The sequence below is a fragment of the Narcine bancroftii genome, chromosome 8, assembly GCF_036971445.1.
Source record: "Narcine bancroftii isolate sNarBan1 chromosome 8, sNarBan1.hap1, whole genome shotgun sequence".
NCBI lineage: Eukaryota > Metazoa > Chordata > Chondrichthyes > Torpediniformes > Narcinidae > Narcine > Narcine bancroftii.
Window position 1 is genome coordinate 14,535,695 of NC_091476.1, and position 20,628 is coordinate 14,556,322.

Genomic DNA, 20,628 nt, shown 5'->3' on the forward strand with positions numbered 1-20,628 from the left:
TAGGGGGAGGGGCAATAAGCCATTTTTGAGATCAGTCAATGCTGAAACATTGAAGAGAAAATTTGCAGAGCACCAAGCTCTTTGTGGAGATTTTATCAACACTGCATGAACTCAAGAAATTCTGTTGAGCTCTTCACCTAAAAAATAACATATACTGTGTAACTGGTTGTGACTGAAAGCTTTGAAATAATCCTGACATTCAACAATAGCTTCTATCAGGAGCTCTCTTGGCTGTGTCACAATGTGGTACAGTTGCTGCAGAGAAATAGATTGGAGTTCAATCCACTGGACCATAAGAGTGGCAGAGAGGATCACCAGAGTCTGTCTCTCTTCACCTCCCCCGCCCCCCCCCCCCCCATTCGACATGATCGACCGGGATCTGAAGAGGGTGCGCAAAATCATTTGAGGACCTCTTCCACCCTGCACACATAATCTTTCAGTTGCTCCCGTCGGGGAAGAGATACAGGAGTATCAGAGCCAGCACCCCCAAGCTGAGGAGCAGCCTCTTCCCATGGGCATCAAGAATGCTGAACGACCAAAGGAACTGCTCACACTAACCATCAGAGACTCTCATTTGTAGAAAACAATATTTATTTATTTGTATAGATATAATTCTTGTCCTGCATATGTATTATTTCTCTGTTTTTTCACTGAGGACTAGAGAAAACTATTTCCTCAGGTTGGACTTGTACAATCAGGTGATTGTAAACTTGATTTGACTTAATAAATTTGTTTATGCGCTGGAAGTTTTCATTGTAAAAATGGAAAAATGTGGAGATCCCATCTTACCTTTCAGAACTACTGTTTGTGTGTGTGTAATATAATAATTTATTGGATTTAAATTCATGGCAGGGATTAAAGATTTGAGTTCAACATTCTCAGTTGAAGCTTGGTTCTCTTCTCTCAGCTTGATTAATGATTCCACATTTTGTACAAGACATTGCTTATTACAATTTAAGGTGGTACACAGAACATCTATGTCCAAACTTAAATTATCTAATTTTTAAGCAAATATTGATCCACTATGTGAGAAATATTTAAAATGTTTGAAGCTTCCTTGATTCATATGTTTTGGGAGTGCCCTAATTAAGAGAGATTTTGGAAAGAAATTTTCAAAACTTTATCAATTATTCTTCAGATTAATTTGGAACCAATGATACCACATTTTATTGATTTTTCTTTCATTAATTTAAAAGCTGATCTTGATTAGAGGGGTTAGATTAGAGTTAGCTTTAGTTTTCAGTTTGTTTTCATTTATTTTATACAACTTATTTCAATTAAAGGGTTTAACATGGTCACATGGATCAATTCAATTAAATGTTGTTGAGGTATTACAAGCAATTATTGATGTAGTTTTACCTACTTTTTTTTCCATGAGCTTTTTATTCATGTGTGCTTACTCGTATACAAATGAATTATGTCATTTTCAATTTTTTTTTGGTTACGTGTTAAATTTAATAAAAATATTTTAAAAAAATAAAAACAGTTGAATTTTGTAGACCAATTTTTAGGGTAAAATTTAAAGGGGTCAACTATTACATCCATACTACTTTTGACCAATGTCTCAGGGCATTGGGGGCTCTGGTGGAAGGGTGGCCAGGATCAGGTGGTAAGTCCACAGTCAGATCATAGGATGTCTGGAGGGTAGGTGGCTGGGACCTGGGCGGGAGATGGTGATCAGGGTGTTGGGTGCTACAGTGGGCAGGCACCCAGGGCTGACATGATTTATGGAAAATATCAGATTTTTGGGCCAAAAATGGAGGGGGGGGGGGGTTGACTTACACATGTTTAAATATGGTACTGGTCTGCCAGGCACATTTTCAGAGAGCAATGGCAAAGAGTCTGTGGCAGATCTGTAACTTCCAAGACAGAGTTAGTCCAGGAATGAGTTTATTCAATTCACTTGAAATGTCATGGTCAGGGTATCCCCAAGTCACATCTTCCCAGTTTCACCTCTAGCCTCATCCATTTCTCCATGGCGTTAGTGTCAATGGAGAAAAGGGTCAGTATAGGCACGGAATGGAAAATACAAGTTTATGTGCTGCGCTACTGAACAATTCTAGGTCTTTGTGATCTGGCAGAAGGGGACAAGCTGATAGAAGAAGGAAGAGCAGATTCCAGCAAGGCCTCGTGAATAAAAGTTGTATTCTTTATCTTAGACATTGCATTAAGTCATCATGCCCTATCACCAAAACAATTAAATGCTTTCTTCTCACTTGCAATTGGACATTCTTGAATGCTGGAGCAGGCTTGAGTTCCAGATAGCCTACAGCAGTTCCTTGCACAAGAGGCTGAAGTGCAATTGGCTCTCGCACTTTCCATGTTAAACGAATGGAGGGGATTGCAATGGTGATCAGGCGAAAGGACATTCCAGAGACACTCTCTCTCTCCCCCTCCCTCTTTTCATTCTTTTAACTCTGGGGCCTGTTTTGCAAGGCCAGAGGGCAATTGAGTTATGCCTTTTTGCCCCATGTTTATGCTGAATGCTTTGTCCATCTACAACTAGAGCCATTTGCAAACAATGTCTGTATCTTTCTGTTCCTTGCCTATTTAAATGCTCGTTTAAAGGTCTCTTTAATGTAGCAATTATATTCAACTTTGCTACCTCCTCTAGCAACGAGTTCCAGTTGTCCATCCCTCCATAAAATCAAAATTCCTCGCAAATCCCCTTTGAAACTCATTTGTCCACGAAAACCCCAAAATTGAATTTGTGGCGGCTGTTGCAAAATCCTCATTTCTTAGCCTTATCGATTTCAAAGAGGAAATTAAAAGGAACAATGGATGTGGTGAGAAAGTGAGAGAATAGTATTGAACAATGAACCAAGGATTTTTCCATTCAGTTTTTGCTTTCATACTGCAGGGAAGTATATGATCAAAATATTTAGCAGTCATTTTATTTTCAATTAAGTTGTGCAGTTTAGTTTCACTTTCATTAACTAAAACAAATACCATCCAAGAACCATCAGTTATGCTTTTTACACTGCCCTTCCTTTTTGGGACATTTTCTCCTTTTTTTTCCCTCAGATTTCTTGCTGTGTAAAAACACTAAGATGGGTCATTCCAGTCCCACACCTTTTCCACAAAGTGACCAAATAACTCGGGTAAGTAATATGACATTTTGATGATGTATTAGGTGCCCAATGTTTCAGTGGGACATTTGAAAATTTAAAACCAACAGACAGTCTGTTCTCAGTATCCAATGACCGAGATCCACAAGCTTCTCTTTTAGTAGTGTGATATTTGTTAACATTCAGGAGAATCTACCAACAAATACTTTCTAATTTTCTCAAGCAATTTAAAAAGTAAATCGCCTTTTGTGTATCATCCACCTTTTTGATATTTACACAGTCAGTTACTTTTTTTCTAATCAGAAATTTGGATCTAATATTCTCAGTGAACAATTTCCACATTCAGAAAGTAAATAGGAAGTCATTTCTTTTTTTAATGTTTGAAATGATCTTAGGCAATTGATCTTCAGAAGCCAGTGACTCAGACAGATAATACAGTATATCCTGATACTAAGTCTTCAATTCACTGCTCCAGAATTGTAAATGAATATCAAACAATTAAGCCAAATCCCCATTTTATTAAATTTCAAATGAAGATAAAGTGAAAAAGGAACTGCTAAGTACTCTGAAGGTCAAAAATGCATCGGAAAAATCCCGATAATGAAAATAAAATTTTGGATGACAGATATGCAACCTTCTACATAGTCCTTGAAATTTAGGCTGCAAACAGTATTCTCCAAAAACTCCCAGTTGCCAGCCATTTTAAATCCTGTCACCATTCCCAGGCAGTTATGTTTGTCATGTGGCCAAACATGTGGAACAATATTTTATAATCCTCATGGGTAGCCTACTTTTCTCATCTCCAACTCCCAATGGTCTCCTTCCTTAGCTCTCTCTCACCTTCATTTGTACAATATCCTATCACCTCTGGTCCCCTCCAAATGCCTACTGCCCCCATTTTATGCTGCCCAGTTCCCTTCCCACTTTAGTCTCTTGACCCCAGACCTGCTGAGACCCTCCAGCTTCTCATTGTTTGTGCAGATTTTCAGTGACCAGGATCAGTGCAATCAGAGAAATGGGTGTTTGGGTTTCATTCTGAGGCTAGAGATGCAATTAGTGGGTGTGCTTACCTCGAGTTTCTGAATGACATAGGTTAAACAACACAGGTTCTATGCACCCCAGTATTAAAGGTACAGGGACATTGTTTCTCACCAAAAGGTAAAAATCACAAATGATATGGACTCATCAGTTTTACTCAAGGATCCAAAATAAGATATCTGTTGCCTTTTGGAATGAACATTTTTATTAAAGATTTGCAGAGTTATGAAACAGAACTCACATACATTAGCAAGACAAGCTTCCTTTAGTCTTCAGTACTTTGATATTATCTCAAATAGACAGTGTCTGCCGTCTTTACTGGTCTCCAGCTTTCAACTTCTCCCCTTACAGCTCACAAACTTTCACCTCTTATTTTGTGAGTCGTGCTGTGATCATCTCATTTTCTGTTTTATGTTCTACTGTTAGTAATTGTGTGAAATTCATGACTTAATGGAGGGGAAGTTCACATTGAACTGGTCCTCAAAATGGAACAGATACCTGAATATATGTCATTTATTTGGGGAGACCTGCTGTGTCTGCATGATGTAAAGGCAGCCAGTTACATTGGGGACCGGATGGGAAATTGGGGCCTGGCAAATCCTTTCAAATTCAGCCTGCACAAATTGAGAAGGAAAATGTGCTTCTGATGCATTAAATTCAAGCCGAATGGACAACATGACTGTCAAAAGTCCAAGGTGGTGTGGACAGTGTCCAACAGCTGGCAAAAAAACATTTTCTTAAAGCCACCATTCCTTTAAGATATTAGAAAGGTGCAGAGAAACCTTGCTCTATACCACATGCACATCTGCGGGAGGAGTGTGGCTCTCAGCGCCTGGCTGCACGGCCACAGATATTACACATTACATCATCACTCAAGTTCAACAGAGGGAAAAGGAGTGTAATTTCTCCCTATTGCTCAATCTGTTGCTCCAACACATCTTTTACGAGATACTCCTCATATCGATCTTCACAGAAGACTGAGGTCATCCGATTAGCATTTTTCTTGGCCATGCCTATATGCAATTATATGCAATCTTTTCAATTTATCAGCTGCCTTCACTGATGTTTTCGATTCTTAGCCTTTCCGTTTAGTTCATAACTAAAATCAAGATACTCTTGGATAAATCAGCCCTGGTACAATTTCCTATTGAAGTTCTTTTTTCCCTTTGAGCTGGAAGATTAACGACTAAATGTGACTAATTTTCTCTTTGGATCTTTTCAATGAGCCATTCTGAAATTGTGTCCAATATTGAGCAATCTTTGCTTTCAAGTAAACCATACGCTTCAGCCATGGATGATTATAGCACATTTAACCAGAAACAGGTTTTGATGGATTTTTTTTTCAAATTTAGATGTACAGCACGGAAAAAGCCCTTCCAGCCCACAGGCCCATGCCACCTACCATTACACCAATTAACCGATAAAGTCCATACTTTTTTGAAAGATGAGTGGAAAGCGGGCACAAGGAGAACGTACAAACTCATTGCAGACAATGCCAGATTCAAACTTGGGTCACAGGCATTGTAATAGCATTGCGCTAACCAGAATACAGAACAGTACCACATATCTAAAATGCTTGGGACCAGTTTCTGGGTAATTTCGGTTGTTGAAGCAATGGAACAAAGCAGTACAGTAGATTCAGCAGAATATCTGTATCAACAGTTAACAGCAACAACATATTCTCCTGCAAGATGTTTCACACTTACACCACTGCCCAGTTTCACCAACAGTTTGACTTTCTATTCTATAAATAAACAAAACCCTTCTTATTTTTCTTGCCACTGTCATCCATAGTGGTATCTGCAGGCCTTTCTGCCATTTTCAACTATATCTTTGTACACCAGAGCTCTGTTGTTATCAAAATGGTGCCAACAGAACATCAGAGCCCCAAATGGGGAAGTCAGGTAGTGAACTTTTTTTCAACATCAGGTCAACGTTTAAAAAAAAGTTTTTGGATCTTCGGATATTGGCCTGCATATACTTCAATGCTTTCAGGAAAGAATTCAATGGAAAATTTAAAAAACAGTGAGACTTACTTCAGGAGAGAGTGTCCAAAGGAGAGAAAAGTTAGAGGATGATTTGTTGGAGGTACAAGTTAGAACACGGGGTCAATGATCGCACTGTCATAATTTTTGAAGTAATCTTGACAAAAATGCAAATCAGAACCTGAAGTACAACATCTATTGATGGAGGAATCAATTTTGTGAGTCATTTCTGAAACTCTCAGCATCTTTGGAGTGGACAGCTTGTCCTTTCAGGTGATGGAAATGTTTAATTGCTGTCTAGTCATTATTTTGCAAAAATAGCTCATTTATCCATTAACAGTGGAGTGCCAGCGTGGACAGAAACAAACTGTGAGCTCAATTGAAAAATCCCATAAACAAATATTTCCAATGGATCTCTAAATTGATGGGTTTGTAAAATGACCAGTTTCCAAGCATTTTCAACCTTTATACAATAAAATCCCTAGTGTCTGGAATTCAAGCAACCCAACTGACCGGCAAAATAAAAATCGAGAAAATAAATACATTCTTAAAAATTAAAATAAATAAAAATTTAAATAAAGGTTTAAAATTGTAAAGGTGAAGGTTCAAATATTGTCAAGTAATTCTACATTTAGAATGTTCTCCGAAACCGCACACAACCCCTTGGTGAAGATTAGAGCAAACATTCAGATGGGAGTGCTTTGGCTGTGCCCCGCCCACAGCAGCTGTTTGAATAAAGTTTCAATAAAGTTGTGTTTGAATAAACTGGCATCACCCAGCATGAAAAGCCGGCCAATGCCACGCTACTGGGGTGACTCTCTGGAAGTATTTCCCTAATCCTGCTGAGTAATAGTCTTTATCTTTTATTAGTATTAAGTATATTACTAAGGCATTAACCGTAAACTTGGAGCATTATTTTTGACGGTGACACGATTAGCCTAGCAGTTAGTGCAAAGCTGTTAAAGAGCCAGCAATCACAGATCGAATTTAAATTTTGTAAGTTACAGGAATTACCCGATTCAAGTAAACTTTATATAATTAAGGTCTACAATACTAATTTTTAAAAATTATTTTACATTTTGCATTGTCTTTTGTCTTTTAAACAGTGTATTCTTAATGCAGGATATTAGTTAGGCAACTGGAAAATTCACTTAACTGGTATCCACAATCCCGAGAGGTGCCAGATACAGTGGATTTTACTGCATTGATTTCATATTAATGCAGTTGTTGCACAGATTGCTTGAAGGGAACTTCAAAAATACATGTACGAGCAAGTCCACCTCATTGATCTGATTTTGCATTTGATTCAAACCTTTTTGGATGGTTGAAGTAACACTTAGAACCTTAGAATGTTACAGCACAGAAAAAAGGCCATTGGCCCCTCTAGTCTGTGCCATCCATCTAGTCCCACTGACCTGCTCCCATTCCATAACCTTTCATGCCTCTCCATGAACCTACCCAATTTACTCTGAAAACACACGATCGAGCCCGCATTCACATTAGATGGCAGCTCATTCCACACCTCCACCACTCTCTGAATGAAGAACTTCCCCTAAACCTTAACCCAATCTGCTTAAAACTGTGACTTCTCGTATTTATCTCCCACAATCTTAAGTAGAAAAAGCCTAATCACATCTACTCTATCTATACGTCTCATAATCTTTTAAACCTCTATGAAATCTCCCCTCATTCTTCTTCATTCCAAGGAATAAAGCTCTAACCTGTCTAATCTTTCCCTATAACTTAACTCCTGAAGACCCAACAACACCCTAGTCAACCTTCTCTGCACTTTTTCAATCTTATTTATATCCTTCCTGTAGTTCGGCAACCAAAACTGCATACAATATTCCAAATTTGGCCTCACCAATGTCTTAAAACAACTTCAACACAACATCCCAATTCCTATGCTCAATGCTTCAATTTAAAAAGGCTAAGATACCAAAAGCTTTCTTTACAACTCTGTCCACATTCAATGCTACCTTCAGGGAATAGAGTATTTGTTTTCCCAGATCTTTTTGCTCTTCTGCACTCCTCAGTGCCCTATCATGTATTACATATTTCCTACCTTGTTTTGCCCTTCCAAAATACATCACCTCACACTTGTCTGCTTTAAATTCCATCTGCCATTATTTGGCCCATTCTCCTAGCTGGTCTAGATCCATCTGCAAGCTTTGAAAATCTTTCTCGCTGTCCACACCTCCTATCTTTGTGTAATCAGCAAATTTGCTGATCCAATGCATCACATTATCATCCAGATCATTGATATAGACAACAAATAACAATGGTCCCAACACTGATCCCTGAAGCACACCACTAGTCACAGGCCTCCAATCTGAAGAGCAACCATCCACTACCACCCTCTGTTTTCTCCCACAAAGCTAATTTCAAATCTAGTTTACAACCTCACCTTGCAAACTAACCTCCAATGTGGGACCTTTTCAAAGGCTTTACTGTGTAGACAACATACTCAGACTTTCCTTCATCTACCTTCCTAGTAACCTCCTCAAAAAACTCTGTAAGATTTGTTAAACATGACCTACCATGCAAAATGCCATAACTGTCCAAATATCAATATATCCTGTCTCTCAGAACCCCATCCAATAATTTACCCACTAATGACATCAGGTTCACCAGCCTATAATTACTTGGTTTATTTTTGGAGCCCTTTTTAAACAACGGGACAACAGGAGCTACCCTCCTATCCTCTTACCCCCCCATGGCTAAGGACATTTTGAATATATCAGCCAGGGCCCATGAAATTTCTACACTGCCTCAATGTCCGAGGGACTATCATATCTGGCATAGGACTATCATATCTGGTATAGGTGATATATCTACCTTTATTCACTGTAAGGCAGCAAGCACCTCCTCCTCCTTAATCTCCATCTGCTCCATGACTTTTATGTTTGTTTCCCTTCCTTCCTTATGCATTATGCCAGTTTCCTGAGTAAATACTGATGCAAAAGACTGTTTAAGATCTCCCCCATTGCATGAGGTTCCACAATAGTTGACCACTCTGATCTTCTAGGGGACCAATTTTGTCCTTTGTGCTTAAAGGATCAGTGACATGACCAGAATCTCATGAAATGCAAGGGAAAGTTGACAAAGACCCAAGGTAAAGCCTCAATATGTCAAATGCAGCAACAAAAAAAAATTAATTGAATTTATGACAATAATTTACATACCAGTCCTATATATATCCCACACAACCATAACCCAAAACATAAAAATAAAGCTCAATATTTTGTTTTAATGTTAACTGGGTTTCTTAGTTGAAAACACTGATTCATGCTGCAACATGGGCTCTCTGGGTACAGGTTGTTTCCCCAACATCATGAAAGGTTATCCGCCTTGTCCATTTATTTTAAGTATGAGCACATGCAATGCGAACCTAAATGGCTAGAGAATCATTATTCTGAGCATGGCTCATTTTCATCTCAAAGATGCACATTTAGGAAGAAAAATATTACAGTCAACTCCAAACAGATCATCAGATCTGTGCACGAGGAGGAAATGCAAGAAATATTTTGCTTTCTGAGTTCAGCTTTCCATGCACCCTCCATTTCAGCTTCCTGAGAAAAAAAACTTTATTCTGATCTAATTTGATCATGCCATCTTCATCATCAGAACCAGACATCTTCTTATTTCTTACACTATTATTAGTGGGGTCCATAACCATGTAATTTCCATTTCTTGCTTTATCTCTTGCACTCTCTTCCATGATAAACTCCCACTAGTACTTCACATCCATTCCTTCAGCCTCCACATTCAACCAAAATACTTCTATACTTCCAGAATGATGCCACCACGAAACACACCTCCCCTTCTCTTTCTTCCCATCATCCTAAAGAAACTTTTCTTTCCCCTGAGGCTTTCCAGTTCATTTCACAATCTATTAATATATTAAGTCCTTAATATATTAATATATTAATCCTTAAGTACAGAGTAGGATCCCAGACATTTTGTTCTTTGTATAATTAACTATTCTGAAAGCAGAAGCCTCAGCATTAAGCAAATCAATCTGCATGAAGAAACTCCTATCTACTTTTCATTTCAAGTCCCTGTCACATCTCACTCTCTTCGCCGTTGACATCCGATATTGTTCCAGTGAAGCTCGATGCGAATTCAAAGAACAACACCTTACATCAAGACCAAGCATTTAATAATATTGCAAACCAAATATTAGACTCAACCACATCAGATAATTTACTATTCCTATTTAAAACAACCTGAGACCAATCTTTTTATTCTTCTCCTATCTTCTTGTACCATCATCATCATCTCGGATGTCATTTAATCATTCTTAACTTCCACCTTATCACAAATCTTCTTTCAAAATGTTCCCCTCATTTTGATCCTTTCTGACCTTCTTACCACTGAGTTTAATCACTCCTGCAAAAGGATCTTATTTAAAATGTCTACAATATTTTCCATCAGTTCTAACAACCTTAAACAATCACAGTACTCCTTCCTGGTTAAATGGCTTAATTGTGTGTTGGACCTCACATGCACCTATCAAGGTAGCTTGTGTGGTAAACTACTGTGCATATGTTTTGGCTGTGTTAATATTTGTTATGGTTAGGCTGGCATGCCCCTTGCTGACTGTGCCCATGGCTCCTCCCACAGACCCTGAATAAAGGCAACTGCGCCACAGCTCCCTCCTCAGTCCAGGATAGTCGACCAGCATGAATGTGCCTCCATTCTGTTCTTAATAAAAGCCTATCAGTTACTATACAACTTCGTCTTTTTAATTATTGATGGTGCATCAGCTTGTTTATTGTTCGGTTAAAAACAATCTTGTATCAACAAATGGATTGAAACCATCTTTTCTCCACAAAAGGAGATGAAAGCAACATGAGCAAATTTCAGAGACATCCATGACAGGACACAACATGTTTACTGTCTACGACAAAGGACAGATTTCTTTCTCTCTCTAGATCTCCAACATGTTTCTATTGTTTTGTTTCCTTTCTTTGTGAAGAAAACTTTCTGGAAATATAGATTTTATAAATTATTTAAAAAGTCATCACAATTAGGTCGGCTTCCAGAATTGGGTTGAAAACCTGAAAATGATCTGACTGAAAATATGCCTGTTATTTTACCGCTTTCTTAACATGCATATTAATGCCTTTTTGGGGGCGTAGTGTCCAATTTCCAAATTAGAACTATGAAGTTAATAGTAATAGCCTGAGATAGAGATAGGTCAGTGGAATAATCAGAAAAATTATGAATACATTTTGAATCTGAGAAATCACGGTGGTATATTTTGATCAGAATGATGAGAGCATAAAGTAAAGGGCATACTTTGGAATTTTACGCAAGAACACAGCGATCTGAGGATATTTGCAAATAATTCAATGAAAATGTGAAGTCAGATGTAGGAAGTTGTTAAAAGATAGCACACGGGAATGGAAGCGCCGAGGACAAGAGCAAAAAGTCTCAATGAATCTTTATTAATGAATAGTTTACCTCTGGCCTCATGCAATATTGTGTGCCATGTTGGGTCATACTTCTGGAAAGGAGCAAAGCGTTTGGAGAAGATACAAAAAGATTTTTTTTTATTGTTTCCAGGATCAAGGACTTTAGTCACGTTGTCCTTGAAAGAGGTGATCGTGAGGACACAATACATGAAATCATTATGGGTATAGAGTGGAGTGACAGAAACTGTTCATATTGAATGTTTAAATGTTATAGAATAAACATGATTAGTAAAAATAAAATCAAAAATGTGGCAAGGAAATGCTGTAAAAAGCACGACAAGTGATTAGGGTCTGGAATCTTCTGTCTGTGGTTGTCATGGAAACACATAATTGTAGTATTCAAAAGACCATCAGGTAAGTAGCTGAAAGAAAAGAAATCAGAATCATGGGGAAAGGAAGTGACACTAGCCAGTTTCTGTGTTTCAGAAAATAATCACCAATTATATAAATTTTGATATTTTAGTCATTTTTTTTAAATATAATGTTATTTACAGGAATTATCAAAATGCTTCACCTTTGATAAACTGTTACAAAATGCAGAAATTGCCATTGAACAGGCAAACACAGCAGTCACTTTGCACAAAGAAAGATCTAACAAAAGAGAAGGTGACGAAAGACCAATAAATATGAATGTCTTTGTTGCTCTGCCAAAACATTGATCAGCCCAGATTTTGTTTTGGGACCCACAAGATGCCAATTCAAAAAAAAGTCCAATTGACTCAACCAAACTGTTGTGCAATATCTGTTAAAAGGAGCATAAGCATTGAATAAAATATCTGAAGCAGTTCAAAGTCTGGAACATGCTTGGAATATTTTAAATTGCACATTCAACATTTTCCCAATACATCCTGGAATCTACTTGATCTGAAAGAATTCTTTATTATAGGTATTTCTGTCCAATCGACTGTACCTTATGGGGCTTGCCTTTGAATACTAAACTTTAATTTTAAGGGATTCAAGCATTATTAAATAACTGACTGCCATGGGATTAGTCAACACCTGTAAACATGGTCTGCTTGAAATGTGGCTGCAGTCAATGGCCACCAGACACTTATTCCACTGGACAGTGTGCAGAGAGGAGTTACCAGCATGTTGCCTGGATCTGATTGAGGTGTTCAGAATTACAAGGTAGTTGGAAACTCTTCTCCATTATACACCTACCTAAAATGAGAGAACACAGTCAAGGTGTGGAAAGCTGTCTGACGATAATTTTATGATCCTTTCACTTGGAAAATTAGAGAAATATCAAACCTCGCTAGACAGCTACAAACAAATATAGTATTAGAGTTCATTTAATGTTAGAAAATACTATAAACGGCAATTATTCCCGTACATGTTGAGAAGCAAATAATTTTGAAGATGTTTAAGCCCGAAAACAGTGTTTCACGGAAGCTGATGGGCTCAAGGTGAGAATTTTGCAGTTATGAATAATTGAGAAAAGCTATTTAGTCTATTGAAATGCTGACAACATTTCATGATCAATGAGGGAAAACAATAAAAATACTCAAAAGAAGTCTGAAGTAGACAGACCTCTCATTGGTGGGATACCAGCTTCCTTCCCTTGCCTCTAAACGCTCTGAAACAAATTCCACCAGGTATTGTTTTTCCAAAGATTGTGCAAAAGAGCGGACGTAATTTCAAATTAACAAATGGACTTTAAAAAAATAGCACTGAACTTGAGCTACGATGATTAGTCGCGACATTAAACTAGCTTTGTTGTGCATAACGTCAAAATAAAGCAATGTTCCAGGTTTATTGATTGTGCAATATTAGATAAATTTTGTAAGGAACCCCTTTGTGAAAAGTGTGTGTGAATAAGGCCATCAGATTATCTGCAGATTTGGTAGCTGCAGAGGAATTACTTAGAAGAGAGTGAACCTGTTCAAAATAATTTGAGCAAGCAAAAGTAACATCTATCAGCTGCACAAAACAGTTGACCAAAAGCAGTTTTATACTAACAGAAACCATTTTATCCAGATCATGCATGTTGTGGGGATTTTTCATACGTATCATAGACCCACAGAACCATAGAATAATGCAGTATTGAAACTGGCTCTTCTGCCCAACTAATGGATGCCAAACTATTTCTCCACCCTTGTCCCACCGACCTGCACTGACTACACCCCTCCCAATCATATACCTATCCAAATTTCTCTTAAATGTTGAAATCAAACCCGCATTCACCACTTCCACTGACAGTCACCCATGCTCTGAGTGAAATTCCCCATAATGGTCCTCAAAAACATGTCATTTTTCACACGTAATCCATGACCTCTCATTCTTGACTCACCCAACTTTTTTTGTATATTTATTAAAGATAAAGTGTACAGACATAAAGTAAAGAAGTACAAATATACAAAACTTTTTTCCCTTTTATTCCCCCCTACCCCCCTAAAAACGACCACAAATAAAATAAAATGGAGTTAACATATGTATGGTCATTTACTTATTGTTATGTTGGGTGCCCTCTCTTTCTGGGAAGAAAAATAAACCTTATTACATTACTAAGCCCATATGTTTCATATAGGGTTCCCCATCTTAATAATAAAAAGGAATTATATAAGTTATAAGCCATCTTTTCCAATGGAATACAGAATCACAACTCAGCATGCCATCTCTGGATATTCATCTCAATTTCATTTTTTACAAGTAATTGCAATACAATTCCTAGCCACTGCTAAAGCCAGTCAAATAAATGCAAGTAGGACTTCTCCAATTTTAAACCCAAAATCAATGTTGTACCATATGCAACCTTTCCGTACAACTCAGTTCCCCAGGTCCCGGCAATATCTTTGATAAAATTTTAGCAAAGAGATAAAATAGCAATGGATCTTTTTTTTCCATAAAGGCTGGACAAGTTTGCATCTGGGACTCACTGCCCAATGTCTCTGTCTCCCCCACCCTCAATATTTAGTACCTGTGATTTCAAAGGGCCAGACAAGCTGACATCTCTGCAGTTGGCAGGGAGGATCAGGATTTGAATGGACTTTTTAAAAAAAATAATTCTTTCCATTTGAGACACTTTTAAAAGTTTCTGTCAGACAAATTTTAAAAATTCTATTAAATTGTGCTCATGGCTTTTATGGTTGGCCACAGGGGAAGAGGAACTTTGCCAGGAGTAAAAGCTTTCAAAGCAATTCCAGCGGCAGAGCTTTCTCTGTGCACTGCCTGAGGTCCTTATGCAGCTGCGAGCGTAGCATTCTTATCTGTGATGCTTCAGGCCAGCTAGCAAAGCCCTTTGTATCATAACATTGTAAGTATACTCAAATGGGTAGATGGGAGAGTGGGGAGGGGTGAGCCAAAGTGAAACAACTGCATTATCCTTGCTTTCAACTTGTCCAATGAACTGTGATTATGAAAGGAAGATTAAATGTTTTTTTTAAATTTAGACTTACAACATAGTAACAAAAAGGCCCATCCAATTAACCTACACCCACTGGAACATTTTTGAACAGTGGGAGGAAACCAGGAGACAGGGAGAATGTGCAGACTCCTTACAATCAGCATGGGATTCGAACCCCGATCCCGATCACCGGCATTTTTAACAGCTTTGCGCTAACTGCTACATTAAACGTGCTGTCTCTGGGTTATTACAAGAAATTGCATTGCAATTTTGCCCTATAGTAATGCCCCTAGTAGTGCAGTTAGTGGAGCTACTGCCTGACAGACCCAGATTCAATCCTCACCCTGGTTCCTTTTAACTGGGATTTGTACCTTCCCTCTGTAATTGTGAGAGTTTTCCTTGGCGCTCCATTTTCTCCCACATGCCAAAGACAAGCAAGATGGCCACTGTAAATTGTCACCTGTGCTTAAGTGAACTAAGAACTGCCTGCAGTATGGGGAAATTGGTTATAGGGAAAATCAGTGCCAGTGAATGTGATTACTCCGCGGGCTAGCATAGGCTAGATAGGGCAAAGTACGGTAACTTTGTTCTCCCACAAGAACACACACCGTCAATAACTGGACTCAAATTCAACTATCACCCTCTTTAGATCTTTCTCACAGCTTTATTGGGACAGATTAAACCACATTGGCTGTCGTATCCAGTTTTAGTCACTTTTTGTGCTACATTCCCCCTCTCAGGCGCTTTCTTTGCACTCTCACTTTCCATCATTTTTGCCTATTTAATATTAACACTGAATTTCATTAAAAGTTTAAGCAAATCAAATTGAAGTTTTGTGGGAATATGAAATGAATTCATGCAAATTGCTCAATTTTGGTGAAAAGCTCAAACATCAAGGATCAGAACACTACAAAAAAAAGGACAAGGGAAATTGGATATATTTCATTCCCTGAAGGTTGCAGATGTGTAATTGGTTATCAGAGAAGGAAATTACAACTGAGAGCATAAATGTGTTTGAACAATTAGCTGTAGCTCTGCACTGAAAATGAATAAAGTCATTGGGTATTTTCCCATTCCCAGAAATTTGAAGCAATTCTAAAAAGAGAAGACAATAATGAAAGTAATTCATCTTTCCAGGTTCAGTGATCAGATAATGTAAGCCATTAAATATTTCCTTCCCAGACATGAAGTTTAACTTGATACAAATAGGCGGAGGCATATATAATGTCATGTGGCTGATGACCCAACTAGTTACTGAGTGGTCAACAGGGCCTACAGCTTTCAGCCTAACTAAGGAAAGGGAGAATTGAGGAAGCACGGAAGAACAGAGAAGAGGATGATTTAGAGTCAAATTAGTTTTGATTGAGAAATAGAGGAAACAACAATTTCCAATCATATGGTAGATCTATTGAATCAGAAATGTTCTAAAAGTGATCCATAGAAACATTACAAAACATCAGCACAAAAATCAGATATTAAGGTGTATGACCAAAAACTTGGTCGAAGAAATAGGTCTGAAGGGACAAATTCCAGGTGGAAAGAAATGAAAGTTTAAGAAGAAAACACAAAATTTTTAATAGTCGAACACATCGTTCTTTTAGTACTTAAATGTGGTGGCTGCCAAGAGTCCAGTTTTGAGGGGAGTGCTTAGATAGCTGCACAAGGGAGGAAAAAAAGAGAAAACTGGCCAAAAAAATATACATAAACAATTATGCCATTCATGAAGAAATTAGATCAATAAGTCCATTCACTCCGTGAAATTAAAAATGAATTTAATGCCATATATTGAATGTCTTTGTCCATTCTCAATCTGCCTCCCACCAAATCTCATCCTGCTGACTGGACTTCCTTTTCCCATATGTTGCCATCCTGACATTAAGTCTGATGTTCTCCTGCTCCAAATGCAGATTGTGCACCACCGTCAGACCAGGACCCAATGGATTGTAATGAGGTAACATCATGATCAACCCATTGCATGTTTAGCATTACATGCTTGGGTTAAGATTTCTTACTTTATTATTAAATAGAGGGGAAAATATATTGTCCAGTTGGATAGCTTGTGGTCAGAGGAGCAATATCGAATGGACAAAAAGAAAGTTAAATTGGTTCTTTGGCTTCAAGTTGCAGTTACTGCTTTGGAAAGCATGGGATGAGAATAGGCAAGTCTAATGTAGTTCGTGCTTAAGATTACGGTTTCTTGATCATGCCTTGTGTTCAGAGCTTCTATTCATTATACTAACAGCAGCAATAATCATTCACCGAGTGCAGAAAATAATGGGACTAGTACACTGGGACTAGTACACTGGGACTAGTACACTGGGACTAGTACACTGGGACTAGTACACTGGGACTAGTACACTGGGACTAGTACACTGGGACTAGTACACTGGGACTAGTACACTGGGACTAGTACACTGGGACTAGTACACTGGGACTAGTACACTGGGACTAGTACACTGGGACTAGTACACTGGGACTAGTACACTGGGACTAGTACACTGGGACTAGTACACTGGGACTAGTACACTGGGACTAGTACACTGGGACTAGTACACTGGGACTAGTACACTGGGACTAGTACACTGGGACAAGTACACTGGGACTAGTACACTGGGACTAGTACACTGGGACTAGTACACTGGGACTAGTACACTGGGACTAGTACACTGGGACTAGTACACTGGGACTAGTACACTGGGACTAGTACACTGGGACTAGTACACTGGGACTAGTACACTGGGACTAGTACACTGGGACTAGTACACTGGGACTAGTACACTGGGACTAGTACACTGGGACTAGTACACTGGGACTAGTACACTGGGACTAGTACACTGCACTGCATGAAAAGAAAAAGGTGCCATCAATTTTCTGAAAATCAAAGTATGCATCTTAAATTTAAAACCAATGTGATTCAGTCATGTGTGTCCCAGCAGCGTAATTAAAATGTTCAGTGAACCGATGTACTTGCAGAGAGTACATGTTCCGAACAGGGCCAGCCTGTTTTTTTTTTTGCTATAGCAAAGTTTCTAAAGTTGATCAATCAAAGTATACCATCATTAACATTTGACCAGTGAATGTGTAATTTTTAAAATGGAAATTTCACTCCACCTTTCCAATTTCTTTTAATACTATCACCAAATTGCTAGAAGTATTAACTTCAAGTTAACTGAAAATCACTTTACCATAAAATAATTATCTACACATTTTTGACTCACAATCAGGAAACTTCTATTTTAATTTCTTCTAACTGATGTTCCACCAATGTAGAATACAGTTTCCAATATCTGCTGCAGCTACTTGGTCACAGGAACATTGCAAGGTTTACTGTCACAATCCAACGCATTTATTGAAGTGCTATTGAAGGAACCAGTTGGTTGTTTTTCCAGACTCTTTTGTGTAGTCTTCCAAAGACGCTATTTGCCTTGGCGAGTCTGTTGTCTATCTCATTGTCGATCCTTGCATCCGATGAAATGGTGTCATACCCACACTCCTGTTCGGCTCCGAATCATGGGTCCTTTACTGGCATCACCTACGGCTCCTAGAACGCTTCCACCAGCGTTGTCTCCGCTCCATCCTCAACATTCATTCGAGCAACTTCATCTCCAACATCGAAGTACTCGAGATGGCAGAGGCCGACAGCATCGAATCCATGCTGCTGAAGATCCAACTGCGGTGGGTAGGTCATGTCTCCAGAATGGAGGACCATCGCCTTCCCAAGATCATGTTATATGGCGAGCTCTCCACTGGCCACCGAGACAGAGGTGCACCAAAGAAGAGGTACAAGGACTGCCTAAAGAAAGCTCTTGGTGCCTGCCACATTGACCACTGTCAGTGGGCTGATAGCGCCTCAAACCGTTCATCTTGGCGCCTCACAGTTCGGTAGGCAGCAACCTCCTTTGAAGAAGACCGCAGAGGAGGAAAAACCCAACACCCAACCAACCAATTTTCCCTTGCAACCACTGCAACCATGTCTGCCTGTCCCGCATCGGACTTGTCAGCCACAAACGAGCCTGCAGCTGACGTGGACATTACCCCTCCATAAATCTTCGTCTGCGAAGCCAAGCCAAAGAAAAAGATTTAAAGAACCAAACTTAATTAGCCACCTGATCCCAAAGATAGAGATGTCTGAATGCTCGTTATCCACTTGTTAGCAAACTTGTGTATTTTCTTTACTCCTTGATTACATTATTTCATGACAATTTTAATTTTGTTTGTACTGGATGACAATTTAACATATTTGGCAAGATTTAAGGCAAATAATAATGCATTCTACCCTCCTCTTTCAGAATTACCAAACATGATGTGATCTTACAGTCAGCACGATGTTCTCTGCCTTCAAAATTTGGTACAATTCAATATTTACCTTGCTGCCTCAAGAAAGAAAATATATTGGGCTAGAATCTCTAATAAGCTTCAAAAGCTCTAATTAGCTGAGCAGGAAGCCCTTGTCAGCTTTGAAGGAGGACTCCCTTCCCTTTCCCCCAAAGTCCTGATAGTCAATCACATACAGGGGCCAACAAGCTGTCTAGAGATCTGGGTCAGTTGTTGCACAAAAAATGATTGGGAAGATGAGTATGGCTTGGGATAGCATCACCATCAATGATCCACTCCTTTCCTCAAGGGTGATATAATTTGTATCTTAAAGTTTTGCAAAATAGTGAGGAAAATACAAAAAGATCAGTTTCATGTGCACATAGGACTTGGATCAAATGTCTGGAGATGAATCACTGATGCACAAGGAACAGTAGCCACCCATTTCAATTGTCCATTCCATTCCATTCCCTTGCCGACATGTCTGTTCATAGTCTCATGCACTGCCAGACTGAGACCACCCATAAATTGGGAGAACAACACCTCATCTTCCGACTGGGCACCCTCCAACCAGATAGCATTAATATCAACTTTTTTGGCTTTTGATAAATCCACCCCCCACTCACTTCTCCTGTACTCTCTCCTCTTGCACAGACATGATAAATTCTCCTTTATCAGATTCAATTCACACCTTTTGTTGGTCTGGATTCCTCCCCCGTTGTTTGAATTCTGAGACTTTCTGATATATCCTGTTTCTGCCTTTTCTGATATTTCCTTGAAGAAGGGCTTAGGCTGGAAATATCAGCGATATGTCTCCTTTAGATGCTGAAAAGACCAGCTGAGTTCTTCCAGCATTTCATTGTGTTTACGACAATCACAGCATCTGCAGCCGATCATGTTTCATCAAGATTTAGTTAGGCTATCCTTGGAATACAGTGTGCAATTCTGGGTGACTCATTACAGGAAGAATGTGGATGCTTTGGAAAAGGTATGAAAAAAAATGAAAAGACTCATCCCACCCTGGTCACTTCCTCCCATCAATAAGCTTCACAAGTATGAGATCATGTCCCACTCAATTCCTTTCCTGCCATTATTAGACTTCAGAATTAACCTCAAAATGGAAAAATTAGGTTGATCATTCTTTGTAACTCTGCGCTCTTGCACTTTTGTGTTGTGGCTCAATTGTTTTACCTGAGATGTCTATTGGCTTGCTCATAAAGCAATTTTGATCACTGTGCCTTGATGTGTGCGGCAATAAACCTGAATTGGAATATTCAGGGAAATATTTGCTCACATTCAATCATCTTGGTCAGCAAACTGAGAAGAAAAGGAGAATGGATATCAAAAATGGAGCAAAAGAGAAAGCTGATCTGACTGACTTTCTTCTATGTTTCTTAATT

At 38.8% G+C, this 20,628-nt stretch overlaps 1 long non-coding RNA gene across 1 annotated transcript in view; it reads left to right on the forward strand.

The window, feature by feature from the left end:
* The window catches only part of LOC138741667 (uncharacterized), a 56,509-nt gene that overhangs the window by 25,660 nt on the left and 10,221 nt on the right, over positions 1 to 20,628 (forward strand). Inside the window, exon 2 of the long non-coding RNA XR_011343649.1 lies at positions 3,025 to 3,101. This is a non-coding gene — a long non-coding RNA (uncharacterized lncRNA). The remainder of the gene's footprint in view (positions 1 to 3,024; positions 3,102 to 20,628) is intronic.